We start from the raw sequence: 21397 nt of genomic DNA, 5'->3' as shown, positions 1-21397 counted from the left end.
TATCTTTAAACTGGTTAGTTAGAAGTTACCCTAGTGTCTTAGTAGATTAGTGGTCAGCCAATAGCTGAGTAGTTTTTTTTCCTCAAATATCTTGAGGAGTGGATTTGTGTGTGGATTTGAGTATATGATATTATGATCAATTTTAAATCTGTCTCAGCTTTTACTTTCCACTGTGTTTTCTTTGTTCCTGTGCAGAGTTCCCAAATTAGTGAGAGATGTATGAAGAGCTTACCCAGGCTTCTTTATCTTTCATATTTTTACTATGTCTCCTTACATTTTTGGAGCTTTTTGTTTTGTTTTGCTTTTGCCACTCAGGTTATAGAGACTTATGGTTTACCACATACCACTTACTAAGATTGAAATATGGAAAACAGATTGCTTATTCAACTTTTAACAGATGTTTTTGATAACATTAAAAAACATACTTATATCTCAGTTTTTTAGGTCAGTAATAATCTCATTTTACTCTCAAGCTTCAAGGACATTTGGGCGAAGAAAAAGGCATGAATAGATTGGAATAGCTTAAGCCTTGATTTAGAAAGAGCTAATCTTTCTAAATCTTGGATCTTGGCTGCTAAACTTACTTGATGTATGGAAACAGTCCCCTGGCCCCAGTTCCTTTTTGCATATGTCAGTGATTTACAAAGTTTGGCTATTAGGGCATAAGTGAAGTTTAAATTAAATGGTTTATGTAAAATAGTTATCAGATTTCTAAGAAACAATGCTACACCCCCCCCCCCCCCCACTTTTGACACATCATCATAAGCAAGCATATGAGATTTGCTGATTCCATTTGGAGTGCAGGCTTACTGAATTACATGCATAAATTACATGAAACTTTTATCAAAGCATGGTACAATTATAAACTTTCTGTTTTACCTCTCCCCAGTATTGTTTCTAAATGTCTCAGTACATCAACAACCAAGCTTCTTGAATCTTCCATGGTTGTTCACACATTCACATTCAAGAATTCCCATGTTAATTAGACTAGGGAGATACTTCCCATGTTTCTTTCAACTAGGAATCACCTAGAGGTTTGTTAACATGTTCCAATATCATCTCCAAATCCTCTGAGGTCATCTTAGTTTGAGCAGTCTCTTCCAAGGCTCCTGAAGGACACTTCTCCTAAAAGATTATTGGCTTCTTACTACCCTTTTTCATGAAACAAGCTGAACTTTATTTTTTCCTTAAGATGAAGCCATGGGCTTCCCTGGTGGTGCAGTGGTTGGGAGTCCGCCTGCCGATGCAGGGGACACAGGTTCGTGCCCCGGTCTGGGAGGATCCCACGTGCCGCGGAGCGGCTGGGCCCGTGAGCCATGGCCGCTGGGCCTGAGCGTCCGGAGCCTGTGCTCTGCAACGGGAGAGGCCACAACAGTGAGAGGCCCGTGTATTGCCAAAAAAAAAAAAAGATGAAGCCATAATTTACTTGCATAATATATCCTTTTTTCTATAGATGTTAAAGATAATTTTATCTGAAAGATAGAGGTATAATTCTCTCCATTGGTTGGGTTGCATTTTTTTCTTTTTTTTTTTTTTTTGGCTCAATGAGTAAGTGAAGCAAATTTCTACTGAAACAATTATTAAAGGATCTCATTACTGATATGCCTTAGTTTTCTCTGATTTCATGAAAAATCTACACTTTTCTCCTAATTTTATGTTTGACAAATCATTCTTCATAGGTGTTCTTCCTTTTAAGAGTCTTACATATTAAGGTCCAGAAACTTCTTCTATTATTGTGTTGCATTTTGATTTCAAGTACTCACTAGAGAAATATACCAAATATATAAGAAAATAATATGATTAGGAGAACACTGGACTTCCTTTGTCATACATCAATATCTCTACAGAAACCAAAGGCATCTTGAGTGTATTTTCTAAATCGTGTATCAGTCTTAATTCTTTGTCTTAAAAGCTTATCTTCCTTATTGAAAAAATATACAACAAAAGGAACACAAATTCTGGTGTTAGGTTTAGTCTTTTTTTTTTTTTAATATTTATTTATTTATTTAGGCTGCACCGGGTCTTAGTTGTGGCACATGGGATCTTCATTGTGGCATGTGGACTTCTTAGTTGCAGCATGAGAACTCTTTAGTTGTGGCATGTGGAATCTAGTTCCATGACCAGGGATTGAACCCCGGCCCCCTGCATTGGGAGTGTGGAGTCCACTGGACCAGGGAAGTCCCTAGGTTTAGTCTTTTGAATTTTATTTTTAAAACTTGGTTGCAAAGACTAATAAATGTCTTAAAACAATAATTTAGATATTGTTTTGGAAGAAATGTGTTCAATAATAAATATAACAGGTAGGAGTAATAGCTAATATGTATTAAGCACTTCTTCATTGTCCAGGTCTTTATATTCACCATTTAAGTAAATCCTCAAGGTATATTAAATCCTATAAGGTAGATAGCCCTGTTTTATGAACACGGCCTTAAGATTTACACAGATTAAGTAATTTGCCTTAAAGCAACGGAGTTCAGTACTTAAATACAAGCAGTCTAACTCCAGAGTCTACACTGTTTAAACTCAAAGCAATATTATCTCCCTACATTGGGCTGACATTCCTGAGTTAGTACATTTTTAAATAATACTGATTTATAGTTATTACATATAGTCTCAAATTATCTTTTGGGGAGAAATCTATTAAGGAAATTTTGCCAGAACTTTTCTAATTGTGCAAGTATTCCAGAGATTATCTGGATCCTCACTGATCTTGTTTTGATATCACACATGACAAAATCATAAGGTTCCAGCCAAGTGGAAAGATACTGGGTTGGCAATCTGAAAATCTGAATCTGATCCTTACCTCTAATTAACTTTTCCAGAACCTTGGGTAAATTTTTTCAACGTGCTGAATTGTAACATCAGGATAATATCTTCTATTCCATACCTACTTCACAGAGATGTTGCAAGTTAAATTATTCATGCTAAGGTTTTAGGAGGACACTGTCAAGACAAATTCTTTGGTCTTTTCACAGTATGATTGAAGAGGAGACACTACTCTTTTGAGAAAACTAGTATTTTGATCAGTATATTTAACTCTCAGGGCTGGAAATTTAGTCTTAGAATTTATTTCTAGTCCACATATCTTCCTTAATACCAAACTTATCCATGGATCAGTTACCATTTATTAATTTTGAACAGCCTAAGAAAAATGAGAATCAAAATAAAATAATAATAATTATTATTATGTTAAATGTGTGCTGAGCACTTTACATATATCACATCTGTGAAAAATAATTTATATTCATTTCCTCATCTAGGAGATAAAAACATAACAAGAACACAGTTAAAGAGGTTACTCGACCTGTCCAAAGTCACATATTTAGCATGTCTTAGAAGTAGGGTTTGAATTACAATCTCTTTTAATGCAGAACCCAAGAATTAAGCAAGGGCATTGCTACTTCTTGAATGAGAAATTAGTTGAAAATCAATTCTGAGAAAAGTGAAAGTGGCAAACGGTCAGTGGACAAGAACAGTTTAGTATTCAAGAAGTCAAAATTCCCATTTTGCTTCTACTTTTGATTCATACTGTTTTCTTATTGTCCTTACACCTGAGGAGTTGGCAGAACTTGTACCTTCTTTCATTTAAGAACTCACTGGTATGTAGTTTTGCTTTGTCTAAGATACAGTTTTCCCAATGGTATGTTGGTCTTTGTTAACTCTCAGCTGGAAAACTAGTACACATGACACTTTTCTTGAAAAACCTCCAGACATTTCACACCATGCAAAATACAGCAGCATAACTCCTGAATATAATGAACAACTTTGACATTTTGCAGTGCTAGGACATTTTGCTACACACTGTTAATCTGGCCCCAATATAATTTACAATTATTTTTCTCAATTCTTTCCAATGGGAGTGCTCTACTTTTGTTGTACTAAGCTTTTTATTCCCATTGATTTTTCTTGTCTCTTTTTTACCTACCATATCTTACACATATAGCCTAGTAGGTAGTATAGAATAAAGGTTAAGGATTTGAACTCAGGTGTTGGACCACCAGTGTTCAAATTTCAGTTCCATCTTTCTAGTTATGTACCTTTTGAAGCTGATAACTCTCTGTCTATCTAACTCTGTATCTCTGTGTCTGTCACTCTCCACCTCTCCTTTTCCTCCCCCTCTTCGTCTGTGTGTCTATCTGTCTCTCTCTCACCTTTACTTTCTTTAATTCCTAAGCATTATCGTGAGTTTCAACAAATTTGGCATATGATAATTTTTCTATAAATTTTGAACAATTTATACGAAAGCTCAGATCAATTCTGACCTCCTCAATGAAAGTGTTCTGCTTTCCTTAATGGAGAGTTGTAATTTCCTCCTTTGACCACTTATTATCTGCACCACTCATCGAGCACACAACTATAGAGTGTCTCAGATTTTATTGTAATAAGTAAAAGTGTCATTGATTGAATGTTTTCAGAGTCAGTAAACTCATCAAATCACAACATAGATTATACTATTTTTAGGCACTTCCAATGATTAGAAATTCATTTTTATAATTAAAATTGGGCTTTTTACTCAGCCATTAATAGGAACAAAATTGGGTCATTTGTAGAGATGTGGATGGACTTAGAAACATACATACAGAGTGAAGTAAGTCAGAAAAACAAATATCATATATTAACACATATATGTGGAATCTAGAAAAATGGTACAAATGAACCTATTTGCAAAGCAGAAATAGATACACAGATGTAGAGAACAAACATGGACACCAAAAGGGGAAAGGATGGATGGGGTGAATTGGGACATTGGGATTGACATATATACACTACTATATATAAAGTAGATAACTAATGAGAACCTGCTGTATAGCTAGCACAGGGAATTTTACTCAATGCTCTGTGGTGACCTAAACGGGAAGGAAATACAAAAAAGAGGGGATATGTGTAGACATATAGCTGATTCACTTCCCTGTACAGCAGAAACTAATACAACATTGTAAAGCAACTATATCCCAATTTTAAAAAATTGGGGCTTTTATTTTAATTTGAGCTTTGCATATTTGGAATCTAAATTTAATAATTCTAATTAATTTTTATAAAACATTTATCATCAGTTATCATCATCTTATTTTTTATTCTTTTTTTTCTTTTCATGTTAAACACTCCCGTTTCTTTAATCAATGTGGGTAGGTCATAGAGCAAATAATGACCAATAGTCTTAGAAAAGTTTATGTAGTTTCAAAAAGTTCTAGGTTTGCCCTCAGTAAATATAATAAAATAAGCATTAAATATTATAACAGATGCCATAGGTTTAATTTAATATAAAAAATCCCCTAGAATTCTCTTCTTTATTATCCTTACTAATAATGAATTACCCAGGTGTTGTGTTTTACATAACTTTCATTTATAAAGGAGAGGAGCTATGTTTTCCACTGGAACCTGGGTTGTTCATTATTATTATTATTATCAACATCATTATTAAACCATTTGTTATGCAAAAATGAGAAAACATGAATTGTTCTTTGCATTCATCTTTTCTCAGTATGCATGTTGATCTTTGTTACTGTCTTTAATAGCTTATGTTTAAGAATTTGGCTTAGACTATCACAAGCATATTCACATATCTTGTTATATGCATACTGTTTCTTCCACTTATCATTCCATTGAGGACACTTCCTTTCTTATATGTCTTCATAGTCTACTTAGCTCCTAAACCATGACAAAATACTTGCTATGAAGTAAGAGTTTGCCAAGTTTTGTGCATGAAGGCCTCTGTAGAATGAAGTGATTGTTTCCTCTCAAATAGCTTGTAAATTAGTTGAAAGGGAAAACTATTTTTAAAAATTAGAAAATAACAACTTCTAAACTATGACATAGATAATAAATAAAACTGAAGTTTATAAAATAAAACTTCCAAAGCAGACTGAGAGAAGACCAGATTTTGAAAGAAAATGAGAATGAGTTTAAGAATCAAAAATGGAAGTTACTCCATATGGCAGAAGAACAGAGTAAGCCATAGTAGAATATGTGTAATATATGTAGAGGTGTAGTTGGCATAAAAACAGGAGGTAGATTCCATATATATGTGTTAGCATACAGTATTTTTTTTCTCTTTCTGACTTACTTCACTCTGTATGATAGACTCTAGGTCCATCCACCTCACTACAAATAACTCAATTTCATTCTTTTTATGGCTGAGTAATATTCCATTGTATAGATGTGCCGCATCTCCTTTATCCATTCATCTGTCGATGGACACTTAGATTGCTTCTGTATCCTGGCTATTGTAAATAGAGCTGCAATGAACATTGTGGTACATGACTCTTTTTGAATTATGGTTTTCCCAGGGTATATGCTCAGTAGTAGGATTTCTGGGTCGTATGGTAGTTCTATTTTTAGTTTCTTAAGGAACCTCCATACTGTTCTCCATAGTGGCTGTATCAATTTACATTCCCACCAACAGTGCAAGAGGGTTCCCTTTTCTCCACACTCTCTCCAGCATTTATTGTTTGTAGATTTTCTGTAGATGGCCATTCTAACTGGTGTGAGGTGATACCTCATTGTAGTTTTGATTTGCATTTCTCTAATGATTCATGACGTTGAGCATCCTTTCATGTGTTTGTTGGCAATCTGTATGTCTTCTTTGGAGAAATGTCTATTTAACTCTTCTGCTCATTTTCAGATTCGGTTGTTTGTTTTTTTGATATTGAGCTGCATGAGCTGCTTGTAAATTTTGGAGATTAATCCTTTGTCAGGTGCTTCATTTGCAAATATTTTCTCCCAATCTGAGGGTTGTCTTTTTGTCTTATTTATTTTTTCCATTGCTGTGCAAAAGCTTTTTAAGTTTCATTAGGTCCCGAACCTAAGGGCAGGGCAGGAATAAAGACGCAGATGTAGAGAATTGACTTGAGGACATGGGGAGGGGGAAGGGTAAGCTGGAACGAAGTGAGAGAGTGGCATGGACGTATATACACAACCAAACATAAAATAGATTGCTAGTGGGAAGCAGCCGCATAGCACAGGGAGATCAGCTTGGTGCTTTGTGACCACCTAGAGGGGTGGAACAGAGAGGGTGGGAGGGAGACACGAGAGGGAAGAGATATGGGGATATATGTTTATGTATAGCTGATTCACGTTGTTATAAAGCAGAAGCTAACACAGCATTGTAAATCAATTATACTCCAATAAGATGTTAAAAATAAATAAAAATAAAGTATATACATAAAATTACAAAAAAAAAAACAGGGAGTAGGGTTTGGGTAGGTAAAGGAAGAACAACTTTCAGAATATTTTGAAATTCAAGAAACATTTACACTTGACTCAGTAGATCATAGGATGTTATTGTAAGTTATTGAGAGGTTAGTGCCATCATACTTACTGCTGTTTCGGCAGATTGGTCTGGCAGATGTATAAAGTAGGGGGCGACAAAAAAAGGCAAACATATCTGGGCAAAGAGACTGACTAAAAGACCTGCTGCAGATATCAGAGATGATGAGAGTCTGGACTAAAATCAGGTGTTTACAAAAATCTCAATTGAATGAATGAACACATTTGTACATTTGAAATAGGGTGCTAGATTTCTATTTTTCTTTTTAGAGGTTTTGGTTTCAAAGCACTAAATTTTCAAAGCATAGATTTACCATATATGTCTAATAAATCAAATTTGATTACTTTTTTCTCATTCTTAATCTGCCACTCCATAAAACAAATAAAAAGTTATTACCAATTAAGGACATTCAGATTCACTTTTCTCTTGCAATTTTTTAAACTTTAGCTCTTGTTTCTTTCAAGTCATTATGTTTTCAACTCATTAAGTTACACTTCATATTATCAAAAACTTTGCTAGTAAATTTGAACTGGTTATTTATATAACAGGTAAACTTTTAGCTAAGATATTTTGAGAATATTTGTTTTTATTATCAGATTACTGTCAATGTGCTTCATGTAGAATGCTTCATTTGTTATAGTGAGAGGAGTAGAGAATAGCTATTATACATGGGGACTATAGTTTGAGAAAAAGGGAAGCAATAAAAACTTTTTAGTATAATTATTTGCAGTATGTGAAAATAAAAACTTCCCTAGGAAATGTTGAGTTCCCCAGCGTTAAAAATATTTATTCAGGTATAAAGACTTGGTAGAAATCCCTTTATGCTGGATAGATAATTAGAATTTAAGATTAAGCTAGATGCCCACTGAGATGAAAACCAAACGATGAGTATGCCTTGACATGAACAGAGTAAGTTACTCAGAGATGAATTCCCAAGGCTTTGCAACTTGTTCCTCTGCCTTTCAAGAGAAATTTATTCTTCTGTAATTAGGTCTATGATTTATTTAATATACAAAAATGGTGCTTTATTTTCCTGATTCACTATCTTAAGATTGGATTCAAAAGTATAGTATTCCCGGGCTTCCCTGGTGGCGCAGAGGTTGAGAGTCCGCCTGCCGATGCAGGGGACGCGGGTTCGTGCCCCGGTCTGGGAGGATCCCACGTGCCGCGGAGCGGCTGGGCCCGTGAGCTATGGCCGCTGAGCCTGCGCGTCCGGAGCCTGTGCTCCGCAACGGGAAAGGCCACAACAGTGAGAGGCCCACATACCACAAAAAAAAAAAAAAAAAAAAAAAAAAAAAAAAAAAAAAGTATAGTATTCCCAACCATTCTACAAATGAACATTCTGATTGGTTCAAATAATAATCATGGTTCTTGACTAGCCACAATCAATTTGATTTGATAAGAAAATGCTTACACATAGAGTTTTGCCATAGTCCTTAATGGTAGCACACTGTCAGTTGGCTCAACTAAGACTGGTTGCTTAAACAATAGAAATGTGTTTTCTCACAGTTCTAAAGGCAGAGATCAGAATGTCAACATAGTAGGATTCTGGTTAGTGCTCTCTTCCTGCCTTCAGACAGCTGTCTTCTACCTGTGTCCTCACCTGGCTAAGAGAGAAAGCTATAGTTTCTCTTCCTCTTCTTATAAGGGCACTGTTCCTATCATGAGGGTCTCACACTTAGCTCATGGTCTTATCTAAACCTATTTATTTCCCAGAGGTCTCATCTCCTAATACCATCACACTAGGGGTTTAGGCTTTAACATACGCATTTTGAGGGGACACAATTCTGTCCATAGAATTCTACAAAATTCATGTCCTTCTCACATGTAAACTATTTTCATTCCATTCTAACATTTCCAAAATTCTTATTTCAGCATCAACTCTAAGGTCCACAGTCTTATATAAATATCATCTAAATCAAATATGAGTGAGACTTGAGATATGATTCACCCTAAGGCAAAGTTCTTCTCTAGCAGTGAACCTATGAAACCAGATGTCTTAGTCCATTTGAGCTGCTATAACAAAATACCACAGACTTGGTGGCTTATAAGCAATAAAAATTTAGTTCTCATGGTTCTGATGACTGGAAATCCAAGATCAGGGTACAAGCATGGCCAGGTTCTGAAGAAAGCCCTCTTTCAGGATTGGAAAATAGATGACAAGAAAACTTGGGGAAGAGGTATGTGAATAGACCTATCTGAACAGTCAGATAATGTGAAGATATTTGTGTCCCATGCTAATGTTCACCAGAGTGACCTCAGCAGAGGAGGACTTTAATAATCAAGTAGATAGCATGACTAATTCTGTGGATATAAGTCAACTTCTTTCCCCAGCCACTTCTGTTACATCCAATGGACTCATGAACAAAGTGACTATGATGGCAGGGGTGGAGGTTATGCACGGGCTTGGCATCATTGACTTTTTACCAAGGCTCACCTGGCTACAACCACTACTCTGACCTTGTTGTTACCTTTATTTGGAGATTAAGTAGGCTTTAAGGAGATGTGTATGGGTGCCAAATTGACAGGAGGTGGATTTGCAATGGTTAATTTTATGTGTCAACTTGACTGGGCCACAGGGTGCCCAGATATTGGGTCTATTAGGGTGTTTCTGGATGAGATTAACATTTGAAGTGGTAGAATGAGAAAAGCAAATTGCCCTCCCTAATGTGGGTGGACCTCATCTAATCTGTTGAAGGTCTAACTAGAACAAAAAAAGCTAAATGAGATAGAGTTCCTCTCTCTCTGCTTGTCTTCATTTGTTTGTTAAAAAGATATTTAATTATGGTTTCAGGGGATATTCAAAACATGTGAAATATAATAGTCAATATGATAGTTGTTATCTGAGCTCTACAGAGTGCACATTCTAACGGGAGACACATCAAACAAGCATGATTAAGAGGTTAATTTCAAGTGGCAATACTACTATAGAGGGCTGGCTTCATGGGCTTACAATCTGTGCAGTCACACAGGAACCTAGAAGGTCCATGCACTTGGTTAAATGCTCTGCTCTCACTGTCTTAATATTCTTAATAGTTTTTGAACAAGGGGGTCTCATATTTTTATTTTTTACTGGACCCTGCAAATAATGTAACCAGACCTGGTGGTATGAAGAAAACTAAACAAAATAACAAAGAGAGATAGTCTGAGGGGAAATGGGGCTATTTTAGTTAGTGAGGTTGGGGAAAATCTCTCTGAAAAGGTCTTATTTGAATTCAGGTATCAACAAGGTATCCATGTGAGCAGAACATTCCAGACTGAGAAAATAAGAAATGTAAAAGCACTGAGTATGCTCTGATTTAGCTGTTGTTGAGTATGAGAAAGCAAACTGGTATGACTGGATGGTGAGGCAGGTGACAAATGGTAGGAGATGAGGTGAGACAGGTGATGGAGACTAGGGTATGTATAATAATGTGGTATAAAAAGGAGTTCAATTTCTTTTATGTTTGCAATAGGCATTCACTAGGATGATAAAGGAAGAAGACAAATACAATAATAATTTGGGCTTTACATTTGATGGTCCTACATGAGAAAAGCTTCTTATCGTTATTATATTATTTCCAGGTAAACATAACGAACATATTTGTTGAAAATTGGACAGTGCTGTTAGAAAAGGAAACATTTCAGAGTTAGGTGACAGAAATAAAAACATCTAATCCCATTCTATTTTCTTCATTTTCTAATTTACTATTTGTCATCTATTTCTGAATCTTTTGTGTGGGCTGCCCTCATTCTTAAATAGTCATTCTCAAGACCACATTCTGGACAAAATAGCAGTCCAATGCATACAGTCATTTTACAGGAGGAAAATATGTACCTGTTAATTCTCTGAGTAATTAATGTTGTACATCCTAATACAAGATCAGAATTCTTGTACCAAGCCATTTTTTTTTCTCCTGAAATAATTCTTCAGTGTAAGTTACAACTAAGCATGAATGAAACCAGAGCAGTTTCTATTGATTAGGTACAGGGAGACCTTCATTTAATTAGATTCTTTGAATGTATTCTAAAACATCATCACCTTTTAAAACTGTAGTCATCGTTTTAGTTAATATGATCACATTATTCATTTTAACCACCATAGGTGTCATATTCCCCTTGAATTTGGAAAATGTTGCTTCTAATTCCATTATAATAAAGACAATGTACAAAATGATGTATAAAAGCTACAATTCATTCTTTAAAACACCACTTTTAGGCCTTGTAAATTTTAAAAAATATGTGTTTGTGTATAGAGAAAAAGATTGTCCCAAATACTTCTTTTATTTCTTTAGAGTCATTCATCTCTAGAAACGGCTTGAGCAAAGGACATGTACAGTATGTAGTTACATAAGAAGTAAAGTGCCCTTACACTTTGTCATAGTACTTTAACAGTCTCAATAAATGAGAGGTCAAGTTTAGAACTCATCATGATATTTTTGAAAATTTATTAAATATCATGGAAACCCACAATTTAGCTAGGAGAAACAGATCTTTCCTTTTCTTGATCGTATTTTACCCTTGGTAATTCTTATAGTTCAAGATGAGTATTATGTGGTACTATAATTATATTTTATGTTCTTGACATAAACAGAAATTTTATGATTCCCTAATTTGGCAGAATAAGAACAGCTCCTTATATTATAATTTCAGTGTTAATGTTAACCTTATCTGGGAAGCCAAGAAATAGAGATACAATTATTAATATGTGTTTTTGCAATCTAATGTCCTTCACATTTTATTTTTATTATTTATCTGTCAATATAAACATTACCTGTTCCAACAGATTAAAGCCAAATCTTAACTCATCTTATTTTTTGTATCTGTATCATTTTTCTCTTGCTCATGAGAAATGTATTCCATAGTAAAAGCATCATCATTTTTGAGTGTTAATATCATTCTATCAGATATCTGAACACTCTTTAATATAGCTGTGGTCAGCAAAGTTCACAGGAGATATGGATGGTCACGTAGAGCCTTAAGGCTAGACTCCAAATTTTCCTGGCTGTTCCTTTTACTGTAAACTTTTGGGCACACTAGAGCTTCTTATGTTTGCCCAAGGATAATGTAGAAAATCTAGAGATAGAGAATTGACAGAGGATTGGACGACAGCACCTCATGCATGAAACACTGCAATAGAAAGTACATGGGTGATATAGTCATGCAGTCTTCTGGCTTTAGGAATTAAAGACTGAGTGACAAATCACTTCAACTCTCTGAGACTATTTCCTATACACAGAATGGGGAGCACCCTGTAAAATGCAAAATAATGGACCCTCAAAGATGCTCATGTTTTTATCCTTAGAACTTATGAATATGTTACCTTACATGGCAAATGGACTTAGAAGACATGATTGATGAAAATTTTGAAATGGGGAGATTATCATGGATTATCTGTTGGGCACATGTAATCACAGGGGTCCTTATAAGTTAAAGAGGGAGGAAAGAGAAGCAGGGTCAGAGAAGGAGATGTGAACAACAAAATTAGAGGTTGGAGTGATTCGACACACCTTTGTGAGCTTTAAAGACAGAAAAGGACCATGTGCCAAAGAATGTGGGTGGCCTCTAAAAGCTGAAAAAGTCAAGAAATCGATTCTTCCCTAGAACCTCCAGGATGGCAGTCCTGCCAACACCTTGATTTTAGCCAAGAAGACCCATTTCATACTTGTGATCACCAGAAGTGTAAGACAAATTTATAAGCCAGAAGATTTATCATAATTTGTTACAGCAGCAATAGGAAACTAATGCACTCCCCATTATAAGATTTTGCGAGGGTTACATTTTCTTAGCCCAGACTTGGGCCTCAAGAAACATTATATTATGCAAGGTGTAAAGGGAACTTGAGCAGAGATTTGCTGAGAACTGTGTGGGTATGCTCCTTTCCAACTTCTCTTACCCAAGCAAAAATGGTTACAATTACTTTAGGGAGATTAAAGGGCATGGGCCCAGGAAGAAATATGTTTGTTTTTTCTTAGCATGAGCAGTTTCAGTGTGCTGAATAGTAATGCTACCTGGCCTTAAAAGTATAGTTAAAGTTTTCCTGTGTGCTGTGCATTACAGCTGAATAGTGAATTGCTCTAGTTCACTTGCCCTGTGTTTTCCTTCTGCCACCACCGCATTACCCACTGTATCTTTTTCCCTTTGCCCTGTGGAGTTCAATCATAGGTTAGAAGTTTCAATTGTTTTATTGCTTCAAGGCACATTTAGACTCTTTTGAGTTGACCAAGAAATCTAACCTGACAGAATGAGAAACAAACAACTCTTATGTCTTGTAATGTGTATGATTATGTGTTACTGGTTAGTACTTTAGTCCCGGTTTCAGAGCAAGAAACTGCCATGAAGGTCATAACTTCTTGTACAGCTGCAAAACATTCCAGGTGACTTTGATGTTTTTAGTTGCCATAAACAAACAAGCACATATCCCAATTTGTGTACATTTCCTTACCCAGAGTCTGGGTCTTAACCACTCCCTTCCTCCAAAGGGTGAATGACCTCAACCAGAAAGTGAAACAGATTTTATTTTACAGATTTAAAGGAGCTATATGGAACTTTACACCATTTTTATCTGCTATTCTGTGACATGTGCTTTTAATTATTTTAGACATATTTAAATATAACAAATGTCTCAGAGACCTAAGATATAAGAGAGTTACAGTTATAATTTGTATTCATTTTTGGATGATCTGACAGCTTAGACGTAGATATGACTCTTGAGGCCCTGGAATTTAAAACAAAAGTAGATGTTTAATTAGAAAATAAATTAACCCTGTAAATTTATATTTTTAATATATTACATGACTCATTCAATACAATTTCACCTGGAGATGTACATATTTTAATTGCCTTTTGAAATAGTAATCACCTTTCTTTTGCTCTCTGGCACTAAAATATAATTTGAATGAGTTTTTTGTTTATTTGTTTTTTATCCAAGAGCAATGTAGATACAACATATTTTCTTAGATTCTTTTAAATCCATTAATGCATATTAAAATAATTAAGGTCAGCTACACCAGATTTGACCTGTTGCATTATCAGGATATTTAATTTAACAGGGCATTTATGTAGAAGGGCTTTCTTAACAGTAATATTATTCAAATTTCTAGGGAGGTGAGCCCTTCATGGAGAGAAGCAGCCACCAGCAGCTGGAGGACAAGCTGTAAGGGAAGTTATTGGTGGGAGAGTGACTTAAATGACATATACTCTTTGATAGTGTATAATCATCTTCCTGTAGAAATAAAAATAAAGCCAAGAAACAGTAAATAAATTAATTAGATATAAAGGAAAAGAGAAAAAATGGAAAGAAAAGGTTAATACCTTCTATTTTTGCCCAACCATTGGGTTTCAAACAGAATTTGGACAAAGGATTATGAAAATTTATTTAAAGTGGAAAATTAACATATCAGATACTAGATCCCACATATCCTTTTGGCATTCCCATTCACTACACTACTCTGTTTCTCTTGCATACCACCTTCTCAGCTCCTGCAGTAAGGCTACAAATCTTAACGAAAGAAGTACAGACTCAGAGGAAACTTCAGCACTCTCAGTGGCTTATAAAACCCTCAGGATTTATTTCACCCTGGGATTAGGTGGGAGTAAGAAGAACAGCTCTGTTCACAACAACAAACATTAGCAAGATGACACAAGCATGTCTTGAAAAATGTAAGTAATGCAGAGAACAAAATTACTTTTCCAAAATTTGATATAGATTGGAACTATAAAAACCTCCTTACTATGTATAAATTTGTTTCTATATATAAATTTGTTACTATAGTATAATTGTAACTGTGTAACATAATATACAATATTTTGTAATAATATAATTCACTATTGTATATAAATGTTTATGAAATTTCTGTACTGTAGGGAAATATTTAACAAAATAATAAAAAAACTCAGAATGAAAGTTTTGATAATGTCTATAATATAACTTTGAAATTTATATCATTAGAATGTACCCACTTGGGAAATCATTGCAAGAAAAAAAATAGACGAAGGGTTGACAACTTTAATGTCAATAAAAGAGCTCATACACTTCAATAAGAAAAAAGCTAAAATGCAAAACAACAAACAGACAAAGTGAGTAAGCAGACAATTAACAAAAGAAGAAAAATATATTGCTCTAATAATAAATATGTTATAACAATCAATGTCATATATAAGCAAATAAATCGGGCATTAAAACTGATGTAGTAGTTTGGACCATCAAATCTCCATTTGTTTAATGAGAATAAGTACTGGTGACATAATCACAATAAAAAGAGGTATAAAATGATTGAAAACACCTACAATATCACTGACTCTAATACTTCTGTTAAAGATGGGCTGAGACAAAACCAACCCACCTTCATCTTGAGCTTCAACCTTATTTAGTGTCCCTTCTTCCTCAGAATTTCTTTACCAACATATTTTTCTATGAAATTACATATTCTAAATAACTAAAGAGATGTGAATTCAAAGCCTTTTCTAGAATGTTGCAGAATCTGCCAGCTTTGCAAGGTCATATTTGAAGAGCAGCTATAGAGCAGAAACATGCCAGAGTAATAGATAATGAATGCCTTCTTCAAGACTGCTAATTTAAAAGATACCAGTGTAATAAAGGGTATATTCACTTGCCTTTTATCTTCCCCCTTATCAAGCAGAATTATTCCTTGATTCAAGGTTCAAGAATCAGAAGATAGAGTATGAAATAGAACTAAGTATTCCTCCACCTGTTTTTTTAATTTATACACCTGGTTGAGGAAATGATGTAAAATACACCTTCCATGCTAAGTAGATAAAAATATGCTTTTACATCTAAATGACTTAATGGCAATAACTGAAGAAACGTTTTGTTAACTTTTATTGCAAGTCAATGAATAAGGAACAAAGAAAACAAAAGACTTGAAAATATACAAATTAATTTAAAAGTACAGTAAAGACAAACATGATTCATACTGAATATTCTGTTGGTCTTTAGTTTCATTAATCACTGTCACTTTTCCAGTTAGGAGCAGTCCTCTTCAATAATTTTTAAAAAACTGAATAGTATGAAGAAATGCCTTCATCTGAAAAGGTAAAAGATACGGGAAGAAAACGAAGAAGAAACAAGCAGAGAAAGGATAAGAACTGATTCTGAAGGCTATTAACCCATTCTCCATTTTTTTCATTAAGTTCACATGAGACTGAGTTCAAAAAGCTCCCATGTTCTTTCCATTTTTCAGTCAAGCTGATTATCAACAATATCTGAAAGAGACAAAAGTATAAGCAAATCAATATAGCTTATGTTATTTAATGTGATAATTAGAGAAATTGGAATTTCTTTTTCCATATTCGTATTCTCCAGAGACTCATCAATTGAAAATGCATAGTATAACTGGAAATGAAGCAAGGAAAATAACTCCGGAATGTTATACTTCTAGTACTATTTCTTATTTTATTCATAAGTGTACCTCGAAAAATATTTATTTTTACTTTCTAAGGAACTTTAAGAAGAACCTCCAGTTTTCAGATCCTCCTTCAGAATGTTGTATAATTAACCTTAAACAAAATAGTTAAATTTCAAAATAAACATTGCAACTGAGAATTTAGTCAACAAATCAATGTCAAAATACATTCTAGAACAAATAAAAATTTATTACAGCTTCCAATTTTTCCTATTGCTATTATATTGTACCATAAGATAGATGAGTCTACACTAAAAGATACTTAAAAATTATTTGAAAGATAATTGATTCTACTACTACATTATATCATTTTCTTTGTAATGAGTCTGCCTTCACCGTTATTCCAGTTCATTGTCATCCCCTACATTATTTACTACAAACATTTTCAGTAATTCTATTCATCCACTTCTAACCCCACCTTTTCATACATATAGTTGGCATTAGTTCTTAAATTTCTTAGATGGAAGCCATTTAATATGAGCCTCCTTAAATTTAATTTTGTAAATTTTTATCTTTTTTAAATTAACTTATTTATTTATTTACTTTTGGCTGTGTTGGGTCTTCATTTCTGTGCAAGGGCTTTCTCTAGTTGCAGCAAGTGGAGGCCACTCTTCATCACGGTGCGTGGGCCTCTCACTATCGTGGCCTCTCTTGTTGTGGAGCACAGGCTCCAGACGTGCAGGCTCAGTAATTGTGGCTCATGGGCCTAGTTGCTCCGTGGCATGTGGGATCCTCCCAGACCAGGGCTCGAACCCGTGTCCCCTGCATTGGCAGGCAGATTTTCAACCACTGCGCCACCAGGGAAGCCCCTAAATTTTTATCTTTATCATCTGTTTTTCTGCTTTCCTGTATCATGAGAAAACAACTCTATTCTATTGGCTTAGCTCTGATTGATTCTAAAATTTTACACACACCTACCTTGCTCCATCAATTACTACACTCTTTTTTCTCTTCTGTTTTATTTTTTTCCTCTTCACTGTATCTGTTCTCTCACTTACAGGTTTTCCCCCCGAAATCTGGCCATAAAATGCTCCGATTTCTCTTATTAAAAAAAAAAGAAAAGAAAAGAAAACAAAAAGGAAAAAGTCAGAAGTCCTATCAGTCACTCCATTTAAGGAGAGAGGTAAGTATTTTTATTGAAAGCATTAACTGTGCATTGTAGCTGATATAATAGATCAAGTTTTATTGATGAGTTAATTAAGGTCTAGAGGGTTAAGGGTTAATTGATTTGCCCAACGCCACAAGTAAATGGTAGAACTGGGGTTAGATATAACTTTACCTGATTCCACATCACACTGTCACATTTATTATTTTTATAGTAGCAAGATTATTCCCTACACTACCTTTATACAACATGTGCCTCACAATATTTGCAATCTGACTTCTGCTTCCATGTTCCTTTTTTAAACTCCTTTCTTGATGGTAGCAAAGGATATGTTTGTCACTAAAGGCTACAATTTCTTTCAGAACCTTATATTCTTTAAAAATTCTGGGAATTATTACTTATGACCTCTTCCTTGTTCTTATAATTATCTGTAATCTTGGCTTTCATGAACCATATTCCCCTAATTCATTTTCATTCTTTATGGCTGACCTTTTTCTCTTCCTTTGCCTTTTCTTTTTTTCCCCATTCTCAAAGTTCTGTCATTTGCTTCTCTATTCAATAATCTCTCACTTAGACTTGTATTAGTATATCCCAACTGAGCTATTATAAGGGCTGAGCAATTGATAATTTTCTCTCTTTTCATTTTTTGAAAGACCAAGACTGAGCCTCTCTGCAGAATGCCTGTTTAGTCAGCTAGAAGTGAAAGACTGAAGATGAAATAAACCTAATTTTAAAATATTTTTTAGAGAAAACATACCAACTATTATATCTAAAAAAGTAAACTAACAGTGATAAATGGTATTCTCAATGTAAATCACCATGGATAATTCAACAAAGAAAAAATAATTTATAGAAATAATAGTAGGTAGCTCATAGAATTATTGGAATAAGGAACCTGACTTGGAATGTGGGCATAAATGGATGCTAGGTAGCTAGAACAACAGCCCAGTCAAGCACAGAAGCAGGGCAGTAGGGACTTCTGTCAAAGCTACAGGGCAATAGACCACAGCTTCATCCACCACTGCTCCTGGCATTGGATCTAGGATCCCACTGGTATAATCATATAATGATGTAATGGTGATTAAAAAAAAAAACAAAGGAAATAAAAAGTTTTAAAAATGTACTGCTAGGGAGTGGTGAATGGAAGTGAGGGATAGGATAAAAGAGCTATGAAGATGAGTTCATTCTCATATTAAAAGTTTTATATTAGTGCTAGATTGGGTAAATAATAAACTAACAACATAAGCAAAATATCTGGGAAATTGAAGGAACACAATAGAAAAAATGTTAAGAAAGTTATAACTGGAGATTGAGACTGGGCATGTGAAGGTTACAGCTAAGAACTGTTGATTTTTATTATAAAACTTTTTAGACAAGTACAAGTACTTCTTAAATTAAAACATACAATGTAAAAAAAAACAACTGTAAACTATATGTGTCTCCATAGTTAAGTTTTTCTTTTTCTACTGAACAGATCTACTTTCTCTAATTGCCACATCCACTTTTTTTAGAACTATAAAAGATTCTTATTGGATTGGGCTCCTCATTGCATATTAATATGAAAAAAGACACTTCCCAACAGTATTTCATGGTTTTCTTGTCAATAAGTTCTATTTATATTTATACTTTTAAATTATTGTAGCTAATTTTTTTACATTTTTATTTTAATTCTGTCTTTTTGCTTTCTAAAGATTTTTTTATATATATATACAATCTGCCAGGTATGGAAGTACAGTCTCTAAGTGGCAACATGTTGATGAAAATGCTACTGTCTCTTCCTCAAAGTGGAATTTCCATTCGAGGGAAAGACACATTTGCCACTGGATTGTAGTGATCATGTGATTTTGTATATGTATCAGAGCCTCTAGACTAAATTCTGAAAAACTCTTTAAAACTCAGTAAATTATACACTTACATATGTAGAAAAGTTATAGTTATACCTTTACAAAATCAGTAAATTCACATACTCCCTTCTGTATGTTCATTAATAAACTATCATTTGAGAAGGCATTACATTCAGATTCTGTCATTCAGACTCCCAAATCATTCCCTGTGAGTGCACGTATGTGTTTCCCAAATGGGCAGAGTTGAGCTCTAGGTCAAATTAGATAGCTGTTACCAAAACACTTGACCTACAAAGTATATTGGAATATGAGTAGTCAGGAAGGTATTTGGCTAAAATGTAAAATTGGCTTTGACATTTGCACAGTGAATTTCTTGAAGAGAACAGACCATCCATAATGACATGAAAGTTAACAGTCCATTTGAAAGATGCTTGGAAAAATCCACACAGTTTAGATTAGATTAGCCATACTGAAGAAGCTTTCAAGATGGGGATTGTGACATTACAGACACACTAAATTTTTACAATTCCCTGTATTTTCACTTCCTATTTTCTCTATCAAGGAGGCTCTTTGTCCTTTCTGGCAAACTCCCACTCATTCTTGAAAACAATTTGAATGTCATTTTATCTGTGAATCCTGTTTCCAACAGAATGAGTTTTACCTCCTCTGGTTCCTTAGCCCTTTAATTCATATCACCTTCTGAATTTTCACATTTTAGTACTAGATGGATAGAAAAATACATGGTAAATAGATAGATGTTTAGGTGTGTGTGTGTGTGTGTGTGTGTGTGTATCAACAAACTAGACTAGATACTTGAAGGGTGGAAATTGTGCCTTAGTCATTTATGTATTCCTAGTTCTTGACACAAAACATTTCACGTAACAAGTTTAATAATAATCTATAGAATTAAATTAAATTATAAGTAATTTGATTATGTTAATATTAAGGTTTCATCATGCCACCAGGAAGTCATTTAAAGACATTATGTAATTAATATTAAACATATGTTAATCTTAGTACATGTAGCAAGTTATGAAAGTATTTTGAAATGGCAGAGTATCATGATAAACAACACAGATATTTTATCAGTTTGACAGATTTTTCTCTATAGCAAACACATGACTTTGGTCTGATTTATCACCATTTCCACATTAATCATGAAAATACTTCTGTAAATCTTGATCTATTTCAAAGCATTTTGATATCCATTATCTTATTTGATTGAATTGGTTCGATATCCATAACAAGATTGTGTGACAGTTTGAGCAAACATTATTTCCCCAATATATAAATCTAAAATAAAATAACTTTCACAAAGTTGCAGAACAAACTAGTGGCAAAGTCATAACTAATTCCCACTCCATGCTCTCTGTACCTTGTCGTTCTGCCTTTCTGATTTGTAATCCTAAAATAGTGTCTCAAGAAGTTTTCTCCATTTTTCAAATACTTCTATGGGAATAGTCCTTGGGCAAGAGGCATAGTTCATCTTACAATAATATACAATGAATTAGGCAATTATAAATCCTTTTTAAACTGTAAACTCCTTTCAAAATACTTACATTGGTTGAACAAAGAGCAATCTTGCATTTGTTTCCTTATTGCTAAGTGTGATGCTTGGTGCATTTTGGTAACTGTTACATGTATTTTTAGTAAATTAATAATATTTTGAATATTTCCAAAACTCAGGCCTTATTCTATTAAAATCTGATTTATTTTTAAAGCTTCCCAAGTGATTTTAATGTGTAGGGAGGGTTGCATACCATTCATTTGGTACAGA

Source organism: Hyperoodon ampullatus, assembly GCF_949752795.1.
Source record: "Hyperoodon ampullatus genome assembly, chromosome: 5".
Classification (NCBI taxonomy): domain Eukaryota; kingdom Metazoa; phylum Chordata; class Mammalia; order Artiodactyla; family Ziphiidae; genus Hyperoodon; species Hyperoodon ampullatus.
Note: the sequence above shows the minus strand (reverse complement) of the source record.